At 38.0% G+C, this 25,627-nt stretch overlaps 1 long non-coding RNA gene and 1 other non-coding gene across 2 annotated transcripts; both read left to right on the plus strand.

Moving 5' to 3' along the window:
• The first annotated feature begins 4,403 nt into the window (after positions 1-4,403).
• Positions 4,404-4,511, plus strand: LOC131244959 (small nucleolar RNA snoR97). Its single transcript, XR_009170726.1, has one exon. It is a non-coding gene; the product is annotated as a small nucleolar RNA snoR97 (small nucleolar RNA).
• A 1,538-nt stretch (positions 4,512-6,049) lies between these two features.
• Positions 6,050-7,747, plus strand: LOC131244494 (uncharacterized). The gene is made up of 3 exons (XR_009170327.1): positions 6,050-6,116; positions 7,120-7,190; positions 7,310-7,747. It is a non-coding gene; the product is annotated as an uncharacterized LOC131244494 (long non-coding RNA).
• The last annotated feature ends 17,880 nt before the right edge of the window (positions 7,748-25,627 follow it).

The raw sequence follows: 25,627 nt of genomic DNA on the forward strand, positions 1-25,627 counted from the left end.
GCTCCCTTATCTGTGGTTCTATTGTTGTAGCATGTGATTTGCCTACTTCATTGTAGCAGTGCAAGCAATTTGAAGTTTGAACAACAATTCATCCTAGTTAGATTGCATGGGCCACAAGCCTAAATTTTGATGTGACATCTAATAGGTGGAATGGATTTAAAATAATCATCATGGTGAACCCTGCAAATTTAAGGGTGGCCATCTCTCTCCCAACAGTTTCCTTCATTGTATGCAGTGGTTTTTGATGGAGAATTCATTGTTTTATATGTATGAGTTGATATCTAAATTTTTCTAGTTTTCAGTTGTTTTGTAGGTAGAATTCATGGCAAAATGGAATGCAGTGGTTATATGCCTATATATGCTCAACTTATTCTATTAGATTTTATTTATTTTATTTTATTTTTGAAAACCCAAATGCTAACATATTGACCTGCTACCTTAGCAGCATGTAGGCATAGAAAACAAAGATTGTCAGGTGGGCATCAGCCCTGTCCTTGTTAGTTGTTTCATTACTAGCAAGAGACTCACAAATGTCCCAAGATACACAAATTCTTGGAAAAAGAAAGGGAATCTGAACCCCCATGATAACTTTCAAGCAGTTAGTGAATTATATTTTTTATTTACTGATAAGACAACATGAGCCCTATACACTGAAATACATGTCCAGTTTGTGGAAATAAAAAACTGGCTGCAATGATCTGTTATATTAAGTGAAAAAAAAAAAATCAACTTTCCTTTTATGTTTTGCAGATGAATGCATATCGTGCTGCCCTTCTTTCTCAAGTAGATTGCATTGAGGTTGATGTTTCTCGCTCTTTGGATGGAGTTCGGTTTGCTCTCCATGACAGGTATATTTCATTTTTAAGTTGTATTTATAATGAGGTTTATTCATAACATATTTGTAATGGTAGTTCCCCCATCTTTTAAAGTTGTCAACATATATGCACAGTTGGAAGTCACCAATATACTTGTTTAAAATAATGGATGCATGTACAATGCACAAGTGGATTTAATGATCATGCAGTCATCTCAATTTTGAAATTTTCTTTTATTGGAAGTAATGAATATGATGACCAAATTACAGAGAATATCACAGGTCTGAGAAATTACAGAGAATATCACAGGTCTGAGCAAAGCAGAACTGTTGTTGTTGCATTTGTACTCATCAATGATCTTGGTAATTCTTATGGAATGTTTGAATCCATCTAAAATGAAAGTTTCTATATGAGGTCTTTTAGATCCTTGTACTCTTGGCGTAAAGAGCTCATTGCTCAAGGGCGAGTTATTTTGGCAGATAGGCCCCAAATGATTCATGGCAAACCTCTTCAGGAAGATGTTTACAAGGTTGCGTCGAATTGCCCGAGCCAGATGGATATCATTCGACTTTAGGCGAAGTTGGAATTGGCTCATTTGTTGCATGGCTTTGAGTCATGGAGTTCTTAAAACTATAACTCAACACCATGAAGACCGTAACCATAACTCTCCATCAATAATTCAAAATCAAACCCTTCTTTACTTTTTATTCTTTACATATGTCTTGGGACGTACTTAACAAACATAACAAATGGTGTAAATCACCTTGTCTTTGGTGGGCCACAAAAAGTCCCTCTCATGCCCATCTATTTTATACATTCATTCATGGAATTGATATCTCCACCCACCTTAATTGATTTGATTGTGCCCACTTGTCACTTTGTGATCTGAAATACTACATTTCCATTCTCAAAAAATAGAAAATGGGCATACAAGAATATTAAGAAAGGTAAATTGAAATATTTCCAACCTGATGCATTATAAGTTACCTTCCAACCACTGATAAGTTTCAACTAGCATTGTGTCTCAAGACCCAACCTGTGAAAGGAAAATTGCATATCTTTAGCAAGAATTGTTTAAATAGTTGTCACATGTCAATTTCTGTTTCTATTGGATTTGGATGCTACCCTGTTTCTTTTAAATTTTTTTTTTTCTTATGCTAGAATATGGGCTTCAGTCAAAGTGTTCCGTAACAGTAACGGTGGTCGTAATGGCTACCACTGTTACCGTTATGATACGGGCCGTAACGGCTACCACTATTACCGTTATGATACGAGCCGTAACGGCTGTTATGACCATTTTTTATTTTTTTAAAATTTTTCTTCCTGGACTGTTATGGGACCATTACGGGGCCGTTATGGTCCGTTACAAGACCGTTATGGCGTATTTTTCTGTAACTGCCATTACGACCATTTCAACTCCATAACGCGTAACGGTTATGACCGTTACCGTTACGTAACGGCTGTTAACGTAACCGATTTGGAATACCATGGCTTTAGTATGCCATGTTACATGAGTACTTCAACTGGACCCTGGTACATACATCAAGGTGCGGGTATGAGTGATATGACTTTTTTGCCTCCTCCCAAAGGTTCATATTCTCTTGTTACTAGTTAAAATACATCATAGAGCTTTCTTATATTTTCAGAAAGATCCCTTTGTTGGGGGGACTAGTAGTGTTCCTTAGAATCCCAAGACACACATGAAAAGGGATACCTTTCTGAGATCAAAGCCTTATCTCAATTAATTGGGCTAGCTATATGAATCCTGTTCCATCATTCCACTATCAAGTGACATGCATGCATAATATTTTTATTTTACCGGTGCTTTTACAATTTTTACCGGCGCTTGATAATAAGTGCCGGTAAAGTATCTATTTTAGCGACGGTCATAAAAATGCTGGTAAAGATGTGCGACCACCGGTAAAAGATATAATGACGCCCCCCCTTTAGCGGCTCGAGTACAACTGCTGGTAATTCCTTTACCGGCGGTCTTTTGGACTTTTAGGGGCATTTTTGGCCGCTGGTAAAGCCCAATTTTCTTATAGTGTAGGTAATTATTACTTTTGCTTTATCACTTAAGATTTATTTTTTTTTACCTTTTGCTTTAAAAAAAAAAAATTGTTCTTTCTTTTGAGGGTTTTGAATGAATGAAGATTGAAAATTAGAAATAGACAAATAAATTATAATCTTCGCCAAAATAAACAATCATATCACATTTCTAAGTGAAATCACTTCACACTCACACAACCATATCATATCCTCAAGTGCAACCTCATCATATGATCTATCAACCATATCACATTCTCAAGTTGATCCACCACACCATACTGTCACACCACTATATCATATCCTCAAGTGCAACCTCATCACACAGTCCATAAAGTGTTTCACACTCTCAAGCGGAACCACATCACACTATCATACAACCATATCATATGCATCCCTAAGTACAACCTCATCATATAGTCCATCAACTATATCACATTCTCAAGTGGAATCACATCACACTATCGTCTCAACCGTGTCATGCGCTTAAGTGCAACTTAATCACATAGTCTATCAACCATATCATATCTTCAAGTGCAACCACATCACATTATCATACAATCATATCATATCATCAAGTGCAAACTCATCACGTTATCCATCAATCGTATCACATTCTCAAGTGGATAGGTAATGCCGCCATTTTTGGAGGCTTTTAAAGTGCCTTTTCTTATAGTGAAGGCATTCAAGTTAAAAAAGAAATGTTTATTACGATGCACTTAGTTATTTTTATTGGCATTGTTTTTCTTGAGTTTTTCTTATGATTATGATTTCTGTGTGCTTTTCATATTAGTTCGCCACACTTTTTTTTCTTTTGGCACTCTTTTTTTTACTGATGGCATTTGACAAGGATCTCATTACACAAATAAATTGGATAGTCGGTATACTTTGTCAGTAGATCTATTGATTCAGGGCTGTAGATATGTTCCTATGGGATCTATTCCAGACCTTGAATCTTTTCTTTTATTATTTGTGTATGCATTCATTGTTTCTATCTGTCGTAGAAATGCCTAGCTTTATCTTCAAACGTGACACTAGCACACTTCCTCCTCTCTGCCATTGTCTTGTCAAGGTAGACTTGTAATAGGAGGCCTATTTCAGTTCAGTTCTCAGTCTCTGTGTCATTCTTACAGAAGGTGAGTTTTGTTTCTTACCTTTGTTTCTTTCTCAAGTTTTCTTAGAGAAACTCAATTCCATTTACCTTTTTATGTGTTTTTAATGTTAGATGATGAGGAGGAAGTGTCCTTTAATTAACACATTTTTCCCTTTTACTATTGCAGGTTTCTAGTGGCACTAGTTTCTAAGAAACATATGGCCTTCTAAACTCGTCATGTGATCAGGTGATTATTCATCTCTCTCTTCTGCTTAATTGTCCAACAAACGGCTGATTAGATGAGACGCTTGGTTGATTGTAGAACTTCTTAAGGGAAAAAGAAGAGTCGGATTAACCGAGGATATGGTCCATGAACACAGGAAAAAAGAAGAGTGGGTTTAACCGAGGATATGGTCCATGAACACCAGGAAAAAAAAATGTATTTAGGATTTTGCTTCTTTGTAGTTGGGCTCTCGACACAGTCCTTGGGATGTTGTCATTAGCTTCTTCTCTATTGCTTATCTAAGAGACTAGAGTTAAATAACAACACTAATTGTTTTTTAAACATCCAACTCCATTTCTTGATTTTTTTTTTTTTTTTGTTTTCTTACTTAATACACAACCCTTAATTTGTGAGTCCCACCGTGCATTGAATTTTGGCTCGCATGTGGTCCCATCTAAATAATTTAGTCTCAGGCAATAACATAGTCGGCTACTCACACCTCCACCTCATTGTTGTTATGGTCCATGAGAAACTACCTATTTGCCATCCTATTCACTTGCTTTATTGCTTTATTGGTAGTATTTTAGCATGGATTTTGTAGGGACTTTCAATCAATCTGATTGGCCTGAAATCCCTCAAGGACCCACTCCTTTTTTCTTTAGAATGAGAGTAATAAGTGATGTTCCCAACTCTAATGAAAATACAACTACTTTCAGAAGCTTACATTTCAACCTTTGTAGTATGTAGTATGTAGTACAGATGCAAGACAGAGGATCAAACTTTCACTATTTTATAGTGTGCAGCTGACAGAGAGCACGACTTGCAACGTTTCATGTAAAGTTGCACCTTCCAACTTGTACATGCACTTGGACTCTCTCATCGTTCTTTGAATATTTGGTATTGTTGGTCTTCTTAATTGGGTCTCATTTTGAACTTCTACATGCACTTGGATGCTCTCATATCTGGCTTTTTGGAAATTGGGTATTGCTGGTATTCTCAATTTGGTCTTGCATTTTGAATATCTACATGCACTTGAACTCTCCCATACATGGTTTTTCGGGTACTGCTGGTTTTCTTAACTGGTTTTTCGAGTGTTTTTCTTGTTCATTCTAGTTTTGATGAAGTTGTGGTTTGTTTAATTATAGTTAGTGTGTTTATGGTGTTAGACGGAATGTATGATTTGGAGCAAGGCATCATGCATCCAAACATCTGGATTGATGGCAAGAGAGTTAAATGAGGTGCTGAAGATTAGATGATCCATCAAGTGGACAAGGTTCCAATTAGGCTCTCTCTCTCTCTCTCTCTCTCTCTCTCTCTCTCTCTCTCTCTCTCTCTCTCAGATACAGATTATAGCTATACAGTAGATGGCCAACAATTGAAGAGTTTGGATGATAATCTCATTTTATTAGGATTGCTCTAGCATAGCTCTCATGTGGGAAAATGCCCACCATTAGTTGTGTGTGGGGCACACAAAAATGTGAAACTTCCCATTATGTGGGATGGAAAACACTTTCCTATGTGTATGTTTGTCAATGTATAATTAGTGAAGCTCTGTACAAACAAAGTCTCTCTCTATTTGCACCACAAAATGTGGCCACACATGCTAGCATCTTACCTGCACATCAGGTAAATACCATAGCAATAACAAGATTAGTGGACCAAAAAATTACTTATAAAATGCCATCATGTCGCATCCACTAGCTCTTGCTTGAGTATTTGTTGTAGGATCTATTCTGTCATCTATGAAACTATCATCATGCTCAGTGTTGTCCTTGTCATCTTCTTCATCCTCCAACACTTCTGCATCTGACGATACCCTGAGCAGAAATAACCATAAGTCAGGCCTCCATGAACTGTATACTTATTCTCCCATTTTGTCTGGTTGGTCCCTGGCCTACATTTACATCTTGGCTGTTAACATCTAGTGACTACGGTAAAGGTAAAGATAGGCCCATATGCTTATTTATAGGAAAATGACCAAAACAAACCCAGTTGCTCCTGTTGATAGGATAATCTTTTTACCTAGAAAGAATAATTATACTATGCTCATAAATTGTTAGTGCTATATAGATCAAGATGTATCTATTGTGTGTGTGTATTGTCTTATTTTGTAGTGTTTATAGCATCTAAATATATAGATTCCTTGGCACACGCTCCCATTCAACAAGCCATACGCAACTTTTTTATGCAATATCTTATTTTATAGTATTTATAGCATCTAAATATTCCTTACTATTTCTACAAGTATTAAATTACATCTATCAACTGTAGAGTCCAATGAGGTCGAGCCTTTGAGTCAACCCAAGCCAGGTGAATATTTCTGATTTTTTTCACCTTTGTAATTAGTTTTCATGATATCTCTGTTGGTCAATACAGAGTCAACACATCACTAAAATGTTGCTACTTAGTGGGAGAGGTTGAGATTTTATTATACAAGCCAAGGTATAAATTTCACTTCCTTTCACTTTTTTACCTAGATTTTATCATCCACTTCACTAAAATCCCATGCACTTCACGAGTGAACATATAGTGTACTTGCCCTGTATGACAGTGGCTTAAGCAGAAAAAACAGACCCATCCCTTTTGCTTTTGAGTTGGCCATTTCAAGTTTGGGTGTTTGGATCTTAAATGAAAATGAAACGGTAATCATTTTGTTATTTATTGAGTAGTTTGTGCTTCTAAAAAAAGTCCTGTGGGGCCCATTGTTCTCTGATCTAGTCCATTGACCTGATGGACCAAACAGTGATGGGCTATCTCCCAGATTGAAATAATCTATGGTTTCTATCTTTGGACCATTTTTCGTTGAAGATGGAATGTTGCTGTAATTTTTTTTTTCCTTCTCCCATCTATGTGATTGATTCTAAAAAAATCGCACACTCATAATTGATATTTAATAAATCCCATTGGATGTTTCACATAATGCCATCTTGTGGATTTTGTAGGTACATTCACTCTTTCAAACCTTGGTATGTTTGGTGTTGATCGCTTTGATGCAATTCTGCCTCCAGGAACTGTAAGTAGTCCATACTGAACTGCTTCCATTTGTAAGGTCCATTGAGCTAGGCAAGTTTAGAAGTCAGTATCCCCCCTTCAATTGAGAGTCTGACTGATTTGCAATGGACTGTTCTGCAGGGAGCAATCATGGCTGTTGGAGCATCCCAACCAAGTGCAGTTGCTACCAAGGATGGCCGGATTGGTGTGAAAAACAAAGCCACATTACTTCTGTCTTTGTGCTAGATTTGAATCTATTAGTTGTTGCCCAGTGACCCGCGAAGAAGTGGAAGGAAGAGCTGTTGACTCTAGGAGTTGCTGGCAGTGAACCTGACATTGACGGAGAGGAAATTGCTCCTCTCGCTAAGGAGAATGTGGCTACTCCTTGAAATCTCAAGTCAACCGACACTAACCTAAGCTTTTTACAACTAACCGTATCTTTGTAATTCATGGATCCATTGGCTAGTCACAGTCCCAAGATGGAAGCACAATATTTTTTGGTTATGGAAGTCCAATTCTCTTACTACGAAGAGATGTAATCTTTTATGTATGCAACAGACTGATAGTCTACTCACCCCATTTCTGAGCATTGTCGGTAAGGTCATAGAGAAGGAATGTAATCTTTCTCCATGCATTTAGTTTTCTTTTGGCCCATTGTAACTTCTTAGACATGTAATGTACTAGCAAGATCATCTAATTAGCTAATATGAGACCCACATTATTAAATTTTTGGCGTTGGTGTGATATGGATCGTTCATTCATTTGGTAAGGCCAGGGATGCCATGGCTCACCTCATCACTTAATATTTATTTAAAAACATTTCAATTGAATTATATATAATAATAAAAATTACTGGCCTGTGCTGGGGCGTCTCAAATCTATACCAAGACTTTTACTGGCGCTTGTATAAACCTTTGTCGGTGCTTTTTCGTTATTAAAAGTGTCCAAAAACCATACTTTTACTGGAGCTTAGACAAACTTTTACTAGCGCTTTTTACAGGATGGAACATTCTTGTAGTGTGAATTGCAATTGATGCAAGTTGAGGCTAATGTTTGTTAAGATGCTAATAGGGAATGATTATCAATAAAATGGTAAGCTAGATAGTCTGGTCCATCCTGGTAGCTGAAGATGCTAAGCTAAATAGTCTGGTCCATCCTGGTAGTTGAAAATGTAAGTAACCACGATAAGTTACAAGTTCCTGAAAATTTATGGAATGAACTTTATTGTTTAGTAACCATAGTATCCTCGACTATTAATAGAATGAAACCCACTTTATTTATTTATTTTATTACATTGTATTGTCATAATTCAATTCAACATCCAAACATGACCTTTTATTCACTAACTGACATGACATCATATTTAACTAAATTTTGTAACTTGAATCTACCTAGGTAACTATTACTTTTGCTTTATCACCTTTTAAAAAAAATAAATTTTTTTTGCTAATTTCTTTTGTTCTTTCTTTTGAGGGTTTTAAATGAATGAAGATTGAAAACTGAAAATAGAAAATGTATTTAGTGCACTCATTTTTGCACCCTAGTTTGTCAATCACGTGAGTTGTTGTGTCGTAAAGTCAGTTGAGCTCTTGGAATGTGAAGATCGAAGACACAGTGGAGCAGAAGCATTAAGGCAACAAGAATAGGTAAACAGGTGGCCTTGGTAATCCTTACCCTTGTCCCAAAACAACTCCTTAACCTCTAGATGATTTGGACCCAAATAGGAAAACCCACTTAGATCATCTATTCAAGCCATTTTAAGTTCATATTTTCCATCATTCTAGAGTTGGTTGTTGAAGGTTTAAAGGAAAAAGAACTTAAACAGGAAAATCTATCCAAATTTATCCAATTTAGGTAGCAGAATGTGCCACTGAAGCTGCCACCGAAGTTGTTTAGGTAGAAGAATGTGCCACTGAAGCTATCACTGAAACTGCCTCTACAAGTGACTATTTTTGTCCAGCAACTTCAGGATATAATTCGGTACCACCGAAGCAAGTTTGGTGATACCGAAGGTACTTTCGGTAGCACCGTAAACTAACCATTTTCTATCCGTTGGAACTTTTTCTTTATAAAAGCGGCTTGTAGAAACTTGCAAAAGTGATGGATTAAGGCATTTTAGAGACTCCAGTGTATCTCAAGCCTAATATATAGCCTAGAACTCTTTTCCATTGAGATTCATGTCCTCTTCCTTGTGATTCATCACTCAACAAGCATTCCATGCTTCTATTAAGGAAGAACATGATCTCATGCCTTCTCTAGAGTATTGAGACCAACCTTATAGGTATATCTATAGTCTCTATGATACTCTAGAGTGTCCATCAGTTGAATCCCCTATGATAAACAACTTCCCATTAGTGTAAGATATTCAACCCACTCCCATCACTTTTGTCATCTTAAAGAAGAATCAAATGCAAGGAGATTGATCGTGGAGCCGAAGCCTCGGCGGGTTAATGGCAACACAATTGGGGGAGCATCGTAGAGTTGATTGAAGCATAGGAGAGCAAAGATTAAGCAACCCAAGAGGAGCTACAAAAAGAGACTCAATCCGACAAGTGTCATTGTTAAGAGTCCAAAGGTTATCCTCCTTCCTTGTGAAGGATTGAGGCTAAGAGTTTGCTATCCACAAACTTGACTAGGTTCGGGATTAAGACCTTAGCCTGTGTGGCTTAAGTTGTTGGGTTCGGAAGTAGGACTCTTGCTCTTGTGTATAGCATAAATCTTAGGTTCGGGATTATGACCTTGGCCTATGTGGCCTAAATTGTTAGGTTCGGGAGTAGGACCCTTGCTCTTGTGAAGAGCATAAATCCTAGGTTCGGGATTAGAACCGTGGCCAGTGGGCATAAACATGGGTTCTAGGTGTAGGACCTTTGCTCTTGCGAGAGCATAAAATTAAGTTCTTGTGTAGGGCTGTAAAGGTTTGAGGTGAACCTGATTTGAAACCTCCGAGAGTGAAATCCGGTATACTATGGGTTGAGTGCATCCGCCGGGAGTGGAGTAGGTACATAGCCGAACCACTATATATGATTGTGTTTGGGATTGCTATTTGCACATTTATTTAATTATGCTTAAGTGTTTTGAATGTTTAAATATGATGCATGATTAGATGAATGTTTAGGATTGACTGGAATTACATCCCACACACACATATACACTATCTTATATAGGCTAGTTGCTTAACTTGCATACTAGTGTAGCCTATGTGATTGGACCCTCTATTGGCTTAGAAACCTTTAGAGTTATATTGCATTGCTTAGTTTAATTGTAAATTAGTTTAAGTTAGGCAATTAGAATTTTAAATTGGCATAATTTTTAATTGGTCCTAATCACCCCCCCCCCCCCCCCAGGTCTACATTCTATAAGCTCCGCCACATTCCGTACTTAAACACATTGCGGCTCATTACCGCAATTTCAAATTTATCTTGCATACTTATCATGAGGACTTGTACTTGTTATATTATAAAACTTATTTTTCTTTTAACCACTCAGGTAAAGGATCTAAAGAAGAAAAACAAGTAGCGACCACGAGTTAGGCGTCATGTCGGGGGACTGATTTGACTTTTGAAATTTTGAATTGTATATAATGTATATATGTATCACGCAGACAGATGATGTACTTTTGGAATTTTTTAGTACCCAGTTTACTTGTATACAGATATTACCTATCTTATCTCTGATGTTTCTCTTTTATAAAGAATGCATGATGAGATCTATTGCTTACATTACCTTATCAGACGCCAAGCTTGGGACTTAATGTGTGGGCATTGGGTACCAATCCTGAAGTTCGGCTTGTCGCATGCCAGATCTAGTAGATATAATGGTCGTACAAGACTATCGGGTCTGAGGTGTGATAGGGATGATACCCAAATGCATGAGGATCAACTCGATATGGGTCGTCACCCAATACCGAGTATGATCACTCAGTTCTGAGGTGCGGGCTTGTCACATAAAACTAAATCACCACAAGGAAAAGGGCTCATCACCCAACTCTGTTCATGCCCGGATTGTTCGAACGGTACTCTAGCAAGGAACCATTGGCCAGGTATTTTGATGGGGGCCATTCGAATAAGAATCTATCACCTCCTGTGCTCACTGGTCACTATAGGGAGGCTCGTTACCCCAGCGTAGGCTGACCGCATGGACACAATGTCCCATACCACCATGCCTGACTCCCGATACTTGGAGATCGTATCACTAACGATTAATAGTAGGCCTCTCAAAGGTATGTGGTGCTTCAGATTTAGGCAGATGTGATCATACATGGTGAACACACACGGTTGGTCAGTTGTTAGGGTAATTTGGTTGACCCGGACAAACTCTGGTATAACTAACATTGGGTGCAAGCATCCCGTGTAGTTTAATTACTGTCGGTTATTCGTGTTCGACCTGGATCAATTGGACTAGTCTGGGGCGGCCAACCCACTTGAGGCTACACTTGTGGATTTGTGGTTTGTCAGCCAACCCGACTACCCAGGTAGTCCCGGTCAGTCAATTGCACTAATAAATTGACTACCGTGACTAACGGGGAGGGATATAAATAGTGAATTTAGACTATCCTACTTTATAGTACATTTCATCAAACATTCATGTGGCATTATACTAAGATAGCAACACATGGAAAGTAAGCGGTCATACAAGTACGCACTGGTTAACATGCATTCATTTATGCATTATATCAATCACAAATCGACACTAATTATCATGCATTGGCCCATACATTACCCAAATCAATAATCAACACTAGTTAGCATGCATCCGTCTACACACTACACATTCATAAATCAATACTAATTATCATGCATTGGCTCATACATTACACAAATCAATAATCGGCACTGGTTAGCATGCATCCGTTAATGCATTACACAAATCATTGTTTGGCACAAGTTAGCATGCATTCATCCATTCATAACATAAATCATTAATTGTGACATGGGGCTTGAAAAAGGGAAACCTAGGGATAATGGTTCGCACCTTTAAGAATGAATCTCTGATTTTGAGCTCTTAGGGTTACGAATTTGGAAAAAACTGATTCCTACACTAAATTCATAGGAATTGGTTGAGAATCATGCAATTAATCCTAGAAAACTTAAGTCTGGAAGTATGGTTCATTTCTTACCTCTTAATCGAGAGTGTGATGGATTTGGTGGAGGAGAACGATTGAGGCTACGACTTGATCAAAAGAAATTCATCAGGAATGCTCCAAGTTCTCCTTCCTCTCTCTCTCTCTCTCTCTCTCTCTCTCTCTCTCTCTCCCTCTCCTCTTTCTTGCAATGAAAATTCATATGGAAGTGAGAGGGTGCAAATGGGGGGCTATTTATTGTGCGAGAATGTGCATAAATAACCCTAGTGACCCCCTTTCTAACCCTGGGGGAGGTTGGTTTCGATTTACAGGGTCCTTTTGGGGTCTCATTGGCTTATCTACACCATGGGGCAGGTGCCCCACTATGGGGTCTACATTTTATCACAAGCTGACGACAATCAGATGCTTAGATTAGCCGTGGGGGCCCCACTTGCAATGGACGGTCACCGATGATCGATCGGGGCTGCAGCTTGTTGAGTTGTAAATAATGCATATTTAGACTCCCAATTAGCATCATATTAGTAGAATAAGTGTTAGAAAATCATTGGAATAATATCAGAATCAATATATCCATCCGTTGTATGTTTTTCATGTTTTATGTGCTAATTAAGTGATTTTATGTTGTAGATTGAGCAATGGATGATGGAAGAATAGCTATAAGAAGAGTTGATGGTTCAGATCATCCGATTAGAAAGCCAAGATAGAAGGAAATGAGCCGAATGGTCAAATTGTGAGTATAAGAGATCAGAGAGTCATACGGTGTGCTATGTGCGAAACCAGGTGATGAGACAAACTTTGTACGACTCAAATAATGTATTAAAGATGATGGAGGGTCCGGATTGGTGAAAGGTACGAAGAACCAAAGCTGTGGAGAGTTGTAGATGCGAAATTTGACAAATTTCCAAATCTGTCAAATCTATGTGAACAAAAAAACGGATTGGATTTCAAGTCGATTTTGGCCATTTCATATTAAGCATGTGGGGTCCAGTTTGGTTAATCAGAACCACCCATATTGAAGGGAATGCTGATAAGAGGTATAATATGAAGTTTGAAGGAATTCAGAGTTTCTGACGGGCTGGAAGATCAAGAAAATTACATACAGTTTTGATCAAGGTTTGGGATCGGTGGACATTGTTTAGACAGGCCAATAGTCCATTTGGGTAAAGACAATGCTAGGAATCCAATAAAAGGATCAGATCTTAGGAACTATATCATGTGGGGCCCATGTGCATGTTATGCGACTTTCTAAAGGTAGGATGGTTAGTGACGTAACTAGCTAGGTGGTTGGTGCGTGAAATAGACAACCACATATAAGGTGGTTTCATGGGGGAAGTTTTAAAGGTGGACATCTTCCACTGTAGTTAGCCCACTGGGCTTTGGATTCTCCTCATTTTTGGGTCCAACAACTAAAATGATCTGGGGTATCAGATAGATGGCATGGATATTACATATACATTAAGGTGTGCCCACACTCTTGTACGACCAAAGCATATGAAGGCAAATTGTTACGTAAACGAAAATCAAACCTATTCTTTAGAAGATCCTCCAACAACTTATAAGGAGAATAGGTCACGACCATTGAAGTAAGGGCTCTCAAGTTTCATGGTTTTAGAAATTATTTTTTTACAAGTTTTTTTTTAGATCCTTATTAATTATTTTTTATATATATACTTTTGGGAAAAGAATGACACTTAAAATTTAGATTTGCTTCAAAATTTTTTGAGTATTTTAATTTGTTTCAATTCAAGTTCCAATGATGTTGAATACTTTCTACTTGCTTTCTATTTTTAATTTAATTATGTTTTTTCAATTTCCTGTAGCCCAAGATAGAAGGGAAGCACATGCGGTTAATGATCATTTAGTTGTGATGATTAATTGTTTTAAATGATGAGATGAATGGTGTATGCATGTTATCAATTATCTAGGTTTAGATTTTTGATCCATCATGTGAGATCCATATGATGGATGCTTAGGCTTAACTTAGATCAATAAGATTTCTTAGATGGGAGATATTCTTAACCTGCTATATTATTTGATTCATTATCTTATGGATATTGAATGCTTATAATCAATGGCGCTTGAGGGTATATATTTAATGGTGCTAATCCATGATTCTCTAATCTCTTATGTCATTTACTCAAATAATTGAACTGTTTTATTTTTCGATTAGGTTGACCATAGTGCTCGGATCCTAATTGTGATATCAAAGTCATCATGATTAATGAATTATTAATATATGTGTGGATCTTTAAAGCTTAGGCGTTATTTTATTTTATTTTATTTTATTTTATTTTATTTTAATTGAATTCCGTTTCAAAGTCATACTCTCAAAATCATTGCATCCGTTTAGTTAGAATTTTTATAGGTTTGTTTCCATTACTTAGTTTTGTGTTTGATTTTCCATTCTCTTAATACATCTCCCTGTGGGATTGACCCTGTGCTCACAGGATACTAATTGTGAACCTCTACAGTTATAGAAATACAACAAGTTTTTAGTGTTGTTGCCAAGGAGACGATGAGAAGATGGGATTTGTGCAAGATATCTAAGGTAAATTCTTTTCTAATACCTCCAAAATTTCTATAGATTTTCTCTTTTTCTTATAAACCTTAAGGATGAGGTTTATTTTTTTTCTTAGTCAACTCTGCCGCTACGGATCTTATTGCTTTCTAATATAGATTTTTTTCCTAATTGCTTTATAGAATAGTTGTTTAACTTTGAAAGTAAATTCAGTTAGGTCTTTCAAGCACTAACTGTGACATAAGGTTGCTCCTGCTTGGGATTTCATCACCCAAGTGCTAGTGGTTGTCCTACAGTTGCTGCTTGATCACAAAGATCATCCGCTGAATCTATTTTCCAGATTAACATAGTTTAATTTCTGCATTAGTTTTATTTTCTTTTGATTTATTTTGCTTTGTGGTTTGAACCCTCGTTGGTTGGCTCTGCTGCCTGGGTTGTTGGAAAGTTTTTATTTTTACTCAAATTATTATACTTGCAATTTGAAGTTGTGGTTTTGAATTTTTTATGGTGTGGATGGTTTATGTCTCATTGGAGTAGAGATCAAAACAATTGACTGTCCTCCTAAGGTGGACTAGTCCCATGCCTTAATCATTCATTTAGGAAAGACAGTCAACACCACTTGGATTTCATGATAGACCCAGTTGATAATCTAAATGCAAATCCAAATCTGCCAGATCCAACTATAATCTAAAACAGAGAAAACCAACGCAATCCTCCTCTTGAGGATGTGAATGAAGTTCATAAGAATGTGTTAAACTAACCACAAACTTTACGTGAACATCTACATCCTAAGAGATCAACTTTAGCATATTGCATTGTGTTCCCTACTCAACAGGGAATATTGATTTTAAATTGGGTGTGATTCAATTGATTCTTAAATTTCATGGCTTGGATTCTGAAAGCCCTTACTTGCACCTCAAGGACTTTGAGGAAGTAATTGTAGCATTACAAGTGAACACTAGCAATGGAGATGCACTCAAACTTAGGTTATTCCCATTTTATCTAAAGGACCGGGCCAAAGCATGACTCAACTCTGTAAGACCTCATATCATCACTACATGGCAAACCTTAAGTAGAGAGTTTTTGAAAAAATTCTTTCCCGAGCACAATTTTTTTTTTCCTGAGCACAAAACAAATGCACTAAAACAAGAAATCATGTCATTCTTGTAAGTGCTATTCTAGCTTCTATGATTGTCAAATTTTGTAGTGCCAAAACCTCTTAGAATCTGTCTTGTGTAGCTCATCTACATTTTTAAGATTGTGCATCTCATGTACAAGAACAAAAGTCTTTACCTCAAGAATTTCAAATGCAAGATCAAGAGATATACATGCTCAAGTATAATACCATGGGATAGTTCACTCCTTCAAGCTTCAAAGTTCAAGGTTTTAAAGCTTCATCTAAGGCAAGATAATAGTCTTTACTTTGGTACTCAAAGCTCAAGGTGAAGTACAACTCAAGTACCTCAAGCTCAAGCTTCAATGTATTTCAAATTCAAGCTTCAAAATGTCTCAAGTTTAAGCTTCATCATATGTCAAGATTTTAAGCTTCGTGAACTTCAAAGAACAACTATCAATTGAAGCAAAAGAAGATTCAATGTTCATATATCGCTTATAAGGTATGAATGACCCTAGATTGACCATAGGATAAGTCATTTTAAATACATAATTTAATTGAGTCACTTTATAAGTGCATAGTTTGTTTTTCGACTAGTCTTAGACTATGTTCTACTAGTCCTAGTACTAGCTTGACCAGTTCAAGAAATTCCTCGATCAGTCCTAAGTTTGTTACTAATTTTTAAAATTTTTTGTTATTGCCTCGACTAGTTCTGGAGACTACTTGACCGGTCGAGTGAACAGTGCTCGACCAGTCCAGCAGGCTCGACTCAAAGTCTAGCAATTAAAATGAGTCCTACACGACCAGTTGTGGAAAGTACTTGACCGGTCGTGGAAGCCACTTGACCGATCGAGTAGGCCTTTCGACCAGTCGTGGAATGGCCTGATCTTATCGCGCCTAAATTTTCAAAAGTTTGTTAGTCCTTCGACCAGTCGAGCTATCCTCTGGGCCAGTTGAAGGAACAATTTATGCACTTATAAATAGAGCACGATTTTCAAAGTTTGATATCTAATTTAAGCAAAATCAAGACACCGCTCTGAGAGATAAGTTAGTGATATTCTTAAGCTATTTAGTACTCATTTTATATTCTCTTTAATTAGCTTTTTTACATTTGATTTTGTATTCTACATTCCAATCTTATTTGAACAAGGGATTGAAGTTTTTTCATTTCTTCGAACCAAAATCAAATCAAGTTAGCCTAAGGTGATTTAATTTAAAATCAATTTAGAACTTAGAACCATTTTATAAGTGAGTGTGAACATTGAACATCTATGTTGAACTCTACTCCGAATTGGTTTTACTAGGCTGTAACAAAGGAGAATATCCAGATAAGTATTTTACAGTTTTGTAAATCAATTATTCTTTTGGTTTCTTTGATATTGTGCCAGAAAAATCTCTTTCTTTTGGTTTGTCTGAGGTGATCCAAAAAACTCAGTGTGGGGTTTTTTGAATTGTGTAAGCCTACTTGAAAGACACAATTGTGAGGGTTTTAGGTGAACTTTGAAAAACCTATTTCATAGTGAACGCTAATATCCACTATGTGAGGATATTAGGAGTGGAGTAGTTGTGTGGCTGTTTTTCTAAACAGTTGGTGTACACACAAGCGAACCACTATAACTTCTGGTCTTGTGGTGATTATTTGATTGTGGCATTGTGTAGATGTTGTAATTTTTCTTTATGCATTTTTGGAGAATGTTGTAATTCTTTTTATGCAAGTGTGAGAATGTTGTAATAGCTTTGTTTTTTTTTGCTATTTTATTCTTTATTCCTCTGTATTAGCTTAAGATTTTGATACACAGACCATTCTAGGAATCAGGTTGTGCTACCATAAGCCATTGGTTTTTTGTGTAAGGTTGTCCTTAGAACAACATCTGTATCAACCTCTCAATACTTGTACACTTGAGGTTGTTATTCATTTCTGCATTGTGGGATTGTTTAATTGCTATCTTTCTTTGTTTAAATTCCACATTTAATTTTTAATTTGGCATAGTCCTATTCACCCCCCTTCTAGGACTCGTAGCTTGGCCTTTTCAATTCTCCTAAAAGGGGAATGAATTAGTTTTTAAAGCTTGGCAGCGCTTTAAAGACCTTCTACTCACTTGCTCACATCATGATTATAAACCATGACACTTGATTGATTCGTTCCAAAAGGGGCTCACCATGGATACCCGTCTGTTCATAGAGATGATGTATGGTGGAACCTTCATTGACAAAGATCATAATGAGGCTTGAAATTTTCTAGACATGTTAGCAGAGCTACCCAGAAATGGAATGTCTCTACTAAATCGGACCAAACTAGACCCATTCCTAGAGAGAAAGTGGCGACATACGTTCTGAGAGAGGAAACGACCTTAATGCAAAATTTACTGCATTTTCTAGAAAGGTCGAAGCCTTGAAAATTAGGAAGGTTGATGCGATTAAAGCAAACACTTCCTTAGGTAATTTTTATAGCATTTGTGGTGGTGTCGACCATGACATAAAGGATTGTCCAACAATCCCAGTTGTACAAGATATCATGCATAAGCATGGGGAAGCAAATGCTATAAATAACAACCAAAGGCCAGTTGTACAACCAATGAGAAACACTACAATCCAAATTGGCATAATCATCCTAATCTTAGTTGGAGGAGTGGACCATAAATTAATGTGACAATGCACCTTAATGACCTCCACAAAACAATTTCTTTGGGGCACCTAATAATGCACCATATGTTCCCCTACCAAAGCGATCATCTGTGGAGGATGTATTGACCGCATTCATGAACTCTCATGCTCAAAGGAATCAGTATTTAATTCAATCAAATTAGGAATTAAAGACGGCTATGGCTAGGATTGAGACTTAACTAAATGCTAGAGAAAAAGGCACACTTTCTTCTCAACCTGTACCAAACCCTAGAAATACACATTTAATTGGAGACACAAATCCAAGTGAGCTACATCATGAATAAGATAAGGCCATCATTACCTTAAGAAGTGGAAAAAATGTTGATAATAAGATAATACAACGGTAGAAATAGCGGAGGATGAGCCACTTTCTCAAGAGAATGATCAACCGGCTATGGTTCAAGAGCCGCAATAACAAAAGGATAAAGAGACTAAGTCACATGAGACTCCAGTTCAGTTCCCATCTAGACTTCAGAACCTGACTGTCCCCATGAAATATCAAGAAGTGTTGGATGTGCTCCAAAACGTGACTGTCAATATTCCTTTGCTTGATGCCGTTAGAAAAATTTCATCATATGCTAAATATCTCAAGGACATGTGCACTGTGAAGGGGAAATTAAACGTGCACTATTCCTCACTAAGAGAGTGAGTGTTATAATTCAAAAAAGGGCCGTAACTAAATACAAAGACCTGGGAAGTCCTACTATTCTTTGTATTATCGAGAATTTCTAAATTGAGTATACTTTACTAGATTTGGGTGCAAGAATCAACTTAGTACCTTATTCGGTTTACCAACAAATGGGGTTAGGCGAGCTTAAACCAACCATGATTATATTCCAACTCGCTGACCGCTCTATTAAGGTACCAAGGAAAATTTTAGAGGACATGTTAGTCCAAGTGGAGAAATTCTACTTCCTAGTGGATTTCATTGTACTAAACACTGAGCCATATGTAAATGCCAGTGCTCAAGTTCCCATTATTTTAGGCTGCCCATTCCTAGCAACTTCAAATGCAATCATCAATTGTAGGAATGGAATGATGAAGTTGTCTTTTGGTAACATGACCTTAGAGCTCAATATTTTCAATCTATGTGTGGGATCCCGGTATTTAGTAACACCGCTCGCGCACATGTGTCCTGATCGCACCGTTGATAGACCATACACCACACCCTAATGCACCCAGCAACCCCACCCAAGTGATTTATTCTGGATGACCTTGAGACCTCTATCATGTGGACCACATCGTCATTACGGTGGCAATGGTGAAAACCGTGCGTCAATCCGACGCTCCGTTGGTGAGATACGACCCATTGAATGTATGACCCAAATTGCATATCCTGTAACACAAGCAACCTTTATTGTGTTAGTCCCATTAGACTTAAGCCCATGTGGGCCTAAATCCCACTTTTAGAACATGAATATTTTCACAATATAAGACAATCACTACATGGCAAATAAGTAGGTCGCACATACAAGACAAGCACTATAAGACAAAAATTGGGTTCTACCCCAAAATCCATCATTAACCTTCTCCTCATGCCTTAGAAACTAATCATGGCCATATCCACCTCATCCTACACATGCATCCAATGCATGTCTTAATTTGTGCTACATTACTTCAAATAACCAATTACAACACTCCACTTCATCATTCACCATGCATCACCTATAACCTATAACCCTTATCCATTCATTAACCAATGCATGCCTAGATTTCTTCTGCCTTGGCTAATGCATGCTTAGCACCATCCACCTCATTCATCCACTACCTATACCATACACCACCTTCCACCTCACTTTTAGCACTAATAAGACCCATAAACTTGCCACTTTAACCCCTAATTCCCTATATAAGAGTAGTATCTCTCTTACACTCATTTCTTTACTATACTTAGAAAATTCTGAGATTTTAAAAGAGAGTGAGAGAGAGTGGGGCCAAGGTGTGGCTCACCATCAATCATAGATGGAGTGGACCACACATCATCATCTAACCATCCATTCATTTGAGGTGAGTCTATACCCGCTCCTTCCATCCTCCTCATCCTCCTCTTTCTTAATTTCATATATTTTAGTGCATGTATGCCCACTGATGTGGATCCCCATGGTTTCATATATTACTGGCCGTGGTGGTCAGAAGTGGCCCACGTCAGTTTGGTCTACCATGATGAACATTATATCCACAACTTTAACAAGTAATCCCGTTTTCGTATCTAGATAGTAACTTCTAAAAATCATATAAAATCAATCATGCTAATATTGGAGTTGAAACTTGGGAATAATATGAACCACAATATAAGCTAACTTTGGGCTAAATTTCATAGCCATCCAACGTTCCAATCATTTGTAGCATCAAGTTTACTTGGCTGCTATCCGGCAACACATGCAGGATTTCGATTTGCTAACAATAGACCCATTTTTAATTCCTTTAATGAATGTATTAAAAATATATGTTCCATTGGAATTGTAGAAAATTGAACTATCTTTCCAACAATATATAATACGCCTCGATCAGAGCTCGAATGGCTGAGATCTTGGCCTTGTATGAAAATGTATCCCAGAGCTTGTTGTGACCATTTTTGTGTGGGCTATATCTGTGATTCCAACTGTCAGATGTAATTGATATTTGTTCTTAACTTACTTAAGATATTTATTGATCATATGTACGGTCCCTATGGTCAAATTCTTTCATGATAAAATTTAAGAAATTTTGGACCAATAGATACTTCCGTAAGGATAAATCTTAAATTGTTTTCTATGGTCTTATAATATCTCAGAAAAATCTGTACAAAGGCCCGAGTACCACCTCAGGCATAATTCCCTAAGGACTGTATTCTGTAGAAATTAGACAAAAATTAATTAAGTATTAAACTGAATTAATCAATGGATTAGCTTGAACCATTATCTATACAAATGATATGACCTAAACTCGTCAAAATCACTAACTCAATACTACTTAAAAACCTAGGAGAAATACCAAAAGCCAGTTGCTCTCGGGAGCACATTGAAATCCCGTATCGGACCTAGACCGCACGTCGAAAGTCTAATAACTGCAAAACTATAGGGTTATGACCGTCTTATTGGGCATAACAACCATCGCGGGAATTAAGCTCAGATAGTATCCAAAAATGCACAACTTGAGCCCTGAACAAAGCGTGTGAGAAACGTGAATATCTTTTGAAAATGAACTAGAACTTAAGTAAATTGGGCCATTATCTTGCAGGTAAAATTGAAGATTTTAAACCGTCAGTTTCTAACCGTACTTCACTTATGGATCAGGAAAATTTCCCTGCACACACACACACACACACACACACACACACACATATATATATATATATTTGTGGCCCTGATCGAGCAACAACGACCGTTGATCTGACACGGGTCCTCTATGGTCGATCCGCTAATCTGATCATACCAAAATCATAACCTAGCTTAGATCCATGGTCAGAGAACTCGCTCCATGCCGTAGGTAAGTAATAGACCTCCAAATGTGTCCTATTTACACAAAACAGGCACCCTTTGGCTGTAACCTAAGTATACCATGGCCCTGGGGCCATTTACAGTAGTTCTGGGCCTATATAATGCCCTTAAACCACCCCATTTCCGTTCCATACGAATTTCTCTAATCTAGGAGAGAGAAGAGAGAAAAGAAGAGAAAAGAGTGAGGAGAAAAGAGAGAGTTCGGGAGATCGTTGCCGGGATTCAATCTCACTACTCCACGAGCTGAATCACCTCTCTCGTTTCGCTACACCATCATTTTCAACTACGATTTGGGTAAGAAATCCTAACCCTAATCTCGATTTAGGAATCCAAATAGAGTAATCGATGAAATAGCTAACCTATTTCAATGTTTAGGTAACCGTTGTTCTGTATATGGGAGCGTAGGATTCGAACCGAGTTCGAAACAAGCAATCCAACAAAAGGTGTGGACTATAAACGTTTAGGTTATGGTTTTCAAGGCTTTCAATGTCAGTAATGATTTATGTCTGACTTGATTGCTGCCATATGATCTTAGTTACAATGTTTTTGATATACTATACATGTGTGAACTATGTTGAATATAAGGCGCATTCCATGTGTTTGTTGAAATGTTTGATTGAATGTGAAATTGTGATTTATGCTTGCCATGATTTCTAAACTAAGGTTAATGTTTGTCATATGCTTTATAATCTAATTTGTGTAAGGTTTTGCTATAGTTCTTGTCGTAACTAATCTAGTCTATGTATTTTGTAATGTGTAGTTCAAGTGTTTAATAAAATGTCTAAATGAGAAGTTGTTGATGAATTCTGTTTAATAAGGGTATTGAGATAGGATTCTTAATTACCTTATCTATATGTATAGTTTCCTTCTTGTAATCTTAATTTTGATTATGCAATTTATGGATGAAATGCGAATAGTTGGTAACATGTTTAATGCGTTCGATGAAATGCTCAAATGAGGAATTGATTGGAATTGTTTGTCAAATGCTGATATGATTAACACATGTATTTACATGCTACATTTGTGTAAGTTTAGGACTACAACATGGTCCAGGCAATCAGTAATAGTTCCCGTTTAAATGGCCGAATTAGTCTTGCCACATTTGATATGTTCGGTGAATCCAGATCGTACGATGATTGTCAACAATGGTTAGGCCACGTGGAGAGCTTATGCGTTCTATGTTGATTAATTCAGCGTGTGCTCATACCAACCGAACTTCTCTAATAAACCGATTGGCCTATTATGTGTTTACCATGTATGGACTCTACTGCTTGAATCTAAGGTACCACTTACCAATGTAAAAGCCCGTTTCAACCATGGTACCACGATCTGCTAAGACTCATGAGCCAGGCATGGTGTTATGAGACATCGTGGTTGAGTTGTCGGCCTATGCTGAGGTGACGAGCCTCCCCGTAATGACCAGTGAGCAACCTAAACTTGTGAGCCGAATATGGTGGCATGGGACACTGTACTCGAGCTGTCGGCCTACGTTCAGGTGACGAGCCTCCCATAGTGACCTCGAGTATAAACACTTAAATTTGCCTATCCACTGCTTTCATTAGGGGTGATGCCCTACAACTTGCCTATCGTATGTGACTACCTAGGATTGACGACCCTAGATGGATCCCCGTTTGGGTTAATGATGTAAAGGGAGGTACCTTAGCTTCCCAAATCTACTGTATGAATAAGCCTAATTAAGTACTTGGCTAACACGACCATGCACCGTATTGCATGTGCTTTGGCGAGGAAGCGCACATTTAGGGAGTTTGCCATGCGCAAATGGTTGATGAAGTCGCTTGAGGGAGCTTTGTGTGAGGGCATGCATCATTACTGTACTCCATTCATGCATTAATAAGAGTAGTTAGGAAATGTTTGTTATATTGTTTTATCATTACTGCTTGACTGAATTGATAACATGTTAACCTTTGCCTTATAATACCACTGAGTTAATCACTCACTCCCACTCTGGGACGGTATTTTAAAACACCAACCAGTCTCTGTTGTAGATGCAGGTGATGATGGAGTCTATACAGCTGAAATGGACTTCAAAGATGAGGAGGAGGAATTCTCCTACGTTCAGCTATTAGGCGGGTATTTGTAGACCTGCCCTGATTCGACCGGATTATAGGGTTACATGGATTAGTTAGACATTTACATTTTGACATTTTGTATATTTTGAGACAAAATATGTATATATTCAGCCCGGTAATATACTCATACTCTGGAGGTTATGAAACATGTATATACTTCATATATCTATCTCAGTCTTCCGCTTGCTTAATTACATTAACTCTGGAGTATGATATGCTGATTTAGTATAATTCCTCTCGTGTTTAATGCACTAATATGGACAACATTTAAACATTATTATCTATGTTACATAAGTGATGCGTTGGATCTCGGGAGTTGAGCTTTGCTCGACCCTCGAAATCCCAAGCATTACAAGTTAGTATAAAGCCATGAACACTAGTGGCTTGTTTGAACGCTTTCAGCATTTTTGCCCTCCTACCTTTGCGGGTACTTACCGACCCGAGGAGGCTGAGTATTGGTTGGATCGTATATCTAAGATGCTTAAGCCATTTCATTGTACTGAGGCAGAGCAAGTACAGCTGGTTACATATATGTTTGAGAAAGAGGCTAATCTTTGGTGGGACAGCATCCTACGGACCGTCCCCCTAGGACACGTGTAGACGTGGGATGCATTTGAGACGCGCTTCCAATGAAAGTATTTTCCCCTCACTTACCGTAATGAAAAGGAGGGTGAATTTCTCTGCCTCCGACAGGGAGGGATGACCGTTGCTGAATACGAGAACCGCTTTAGGAAGCTGACCAGATATGCTCCACTGATCCTAGCAGACGAGCTGATGAGAATGCGGTAATTTTCAGAGGGTCTGCGGCCTAAAATCCGCACAAAGATGTGTTGCGCTAGCATTCTCAACTATGCTGAGCTAGTGAACATGTCCCTACGAGTCGAGCAGGATGGCGAGAGACTGTCCTGGACATGTATGCCCATGGGCCCGAGGCCTCGACTTGAATTGCCAAACCGACCGTTCCTTGGTAAGAGGCCACGCGCATATTCGCCTCCCAGGCTAATGGCTCGGCTGACCCAGCAGAGGCGAACAGACCTTTGGTGCACCTACTGTAAGAAGATGGGCCATACAGATACCTATTGTTTTACTAAGATGAGGGACAACGGCTTTATGCCACCTTAGAAGATCAACCGCCAGTTGGCCCAAGCTATTTTGGCTCCACCTCTACGATCAGCACCGCCTGCATAGCCTTTTTAAAGACCAACCTTACCTTGAAATAGGCCGCGTTAACGACATATGGCAGCACAACTGAATCGTCCTTAACAAGCTCGTGTACACGCACTTGTAGCTGAAGCATCTGAGGGAGCAACTGCAGTGCCTTTAGCCTTTGAAGTCACTACCCACATTCAAGGTACACCTATATTTCTATTGGTGGACACCGGGTCCACTATTTCGATAATATCGTGCTTTACAGTTAAGTGATTAGGGTTGAGCACTACCCCTATGGTTGGGGTGAGAGTCCTTACCGCAACAGAGACTTTCTTCGATGCTACTAAGTTTTGTAAAGATTTCCC

This window comes from Magnolia sinica, chromosome 4 (genome assembly GCF_029962835.1).
Source record: "Magnolia sinica isolate HGM2019 chromosome 4, MsV1, whole genome shotgun sequence".
Taxonomy (NCBI): domain Eukaryota; kingdom Viridiplantae; phylum Streptophyta; class Magnoliopsida; order Magnoliales; family Magnoliaceae; genus Magnolia; species Magnolia sinica.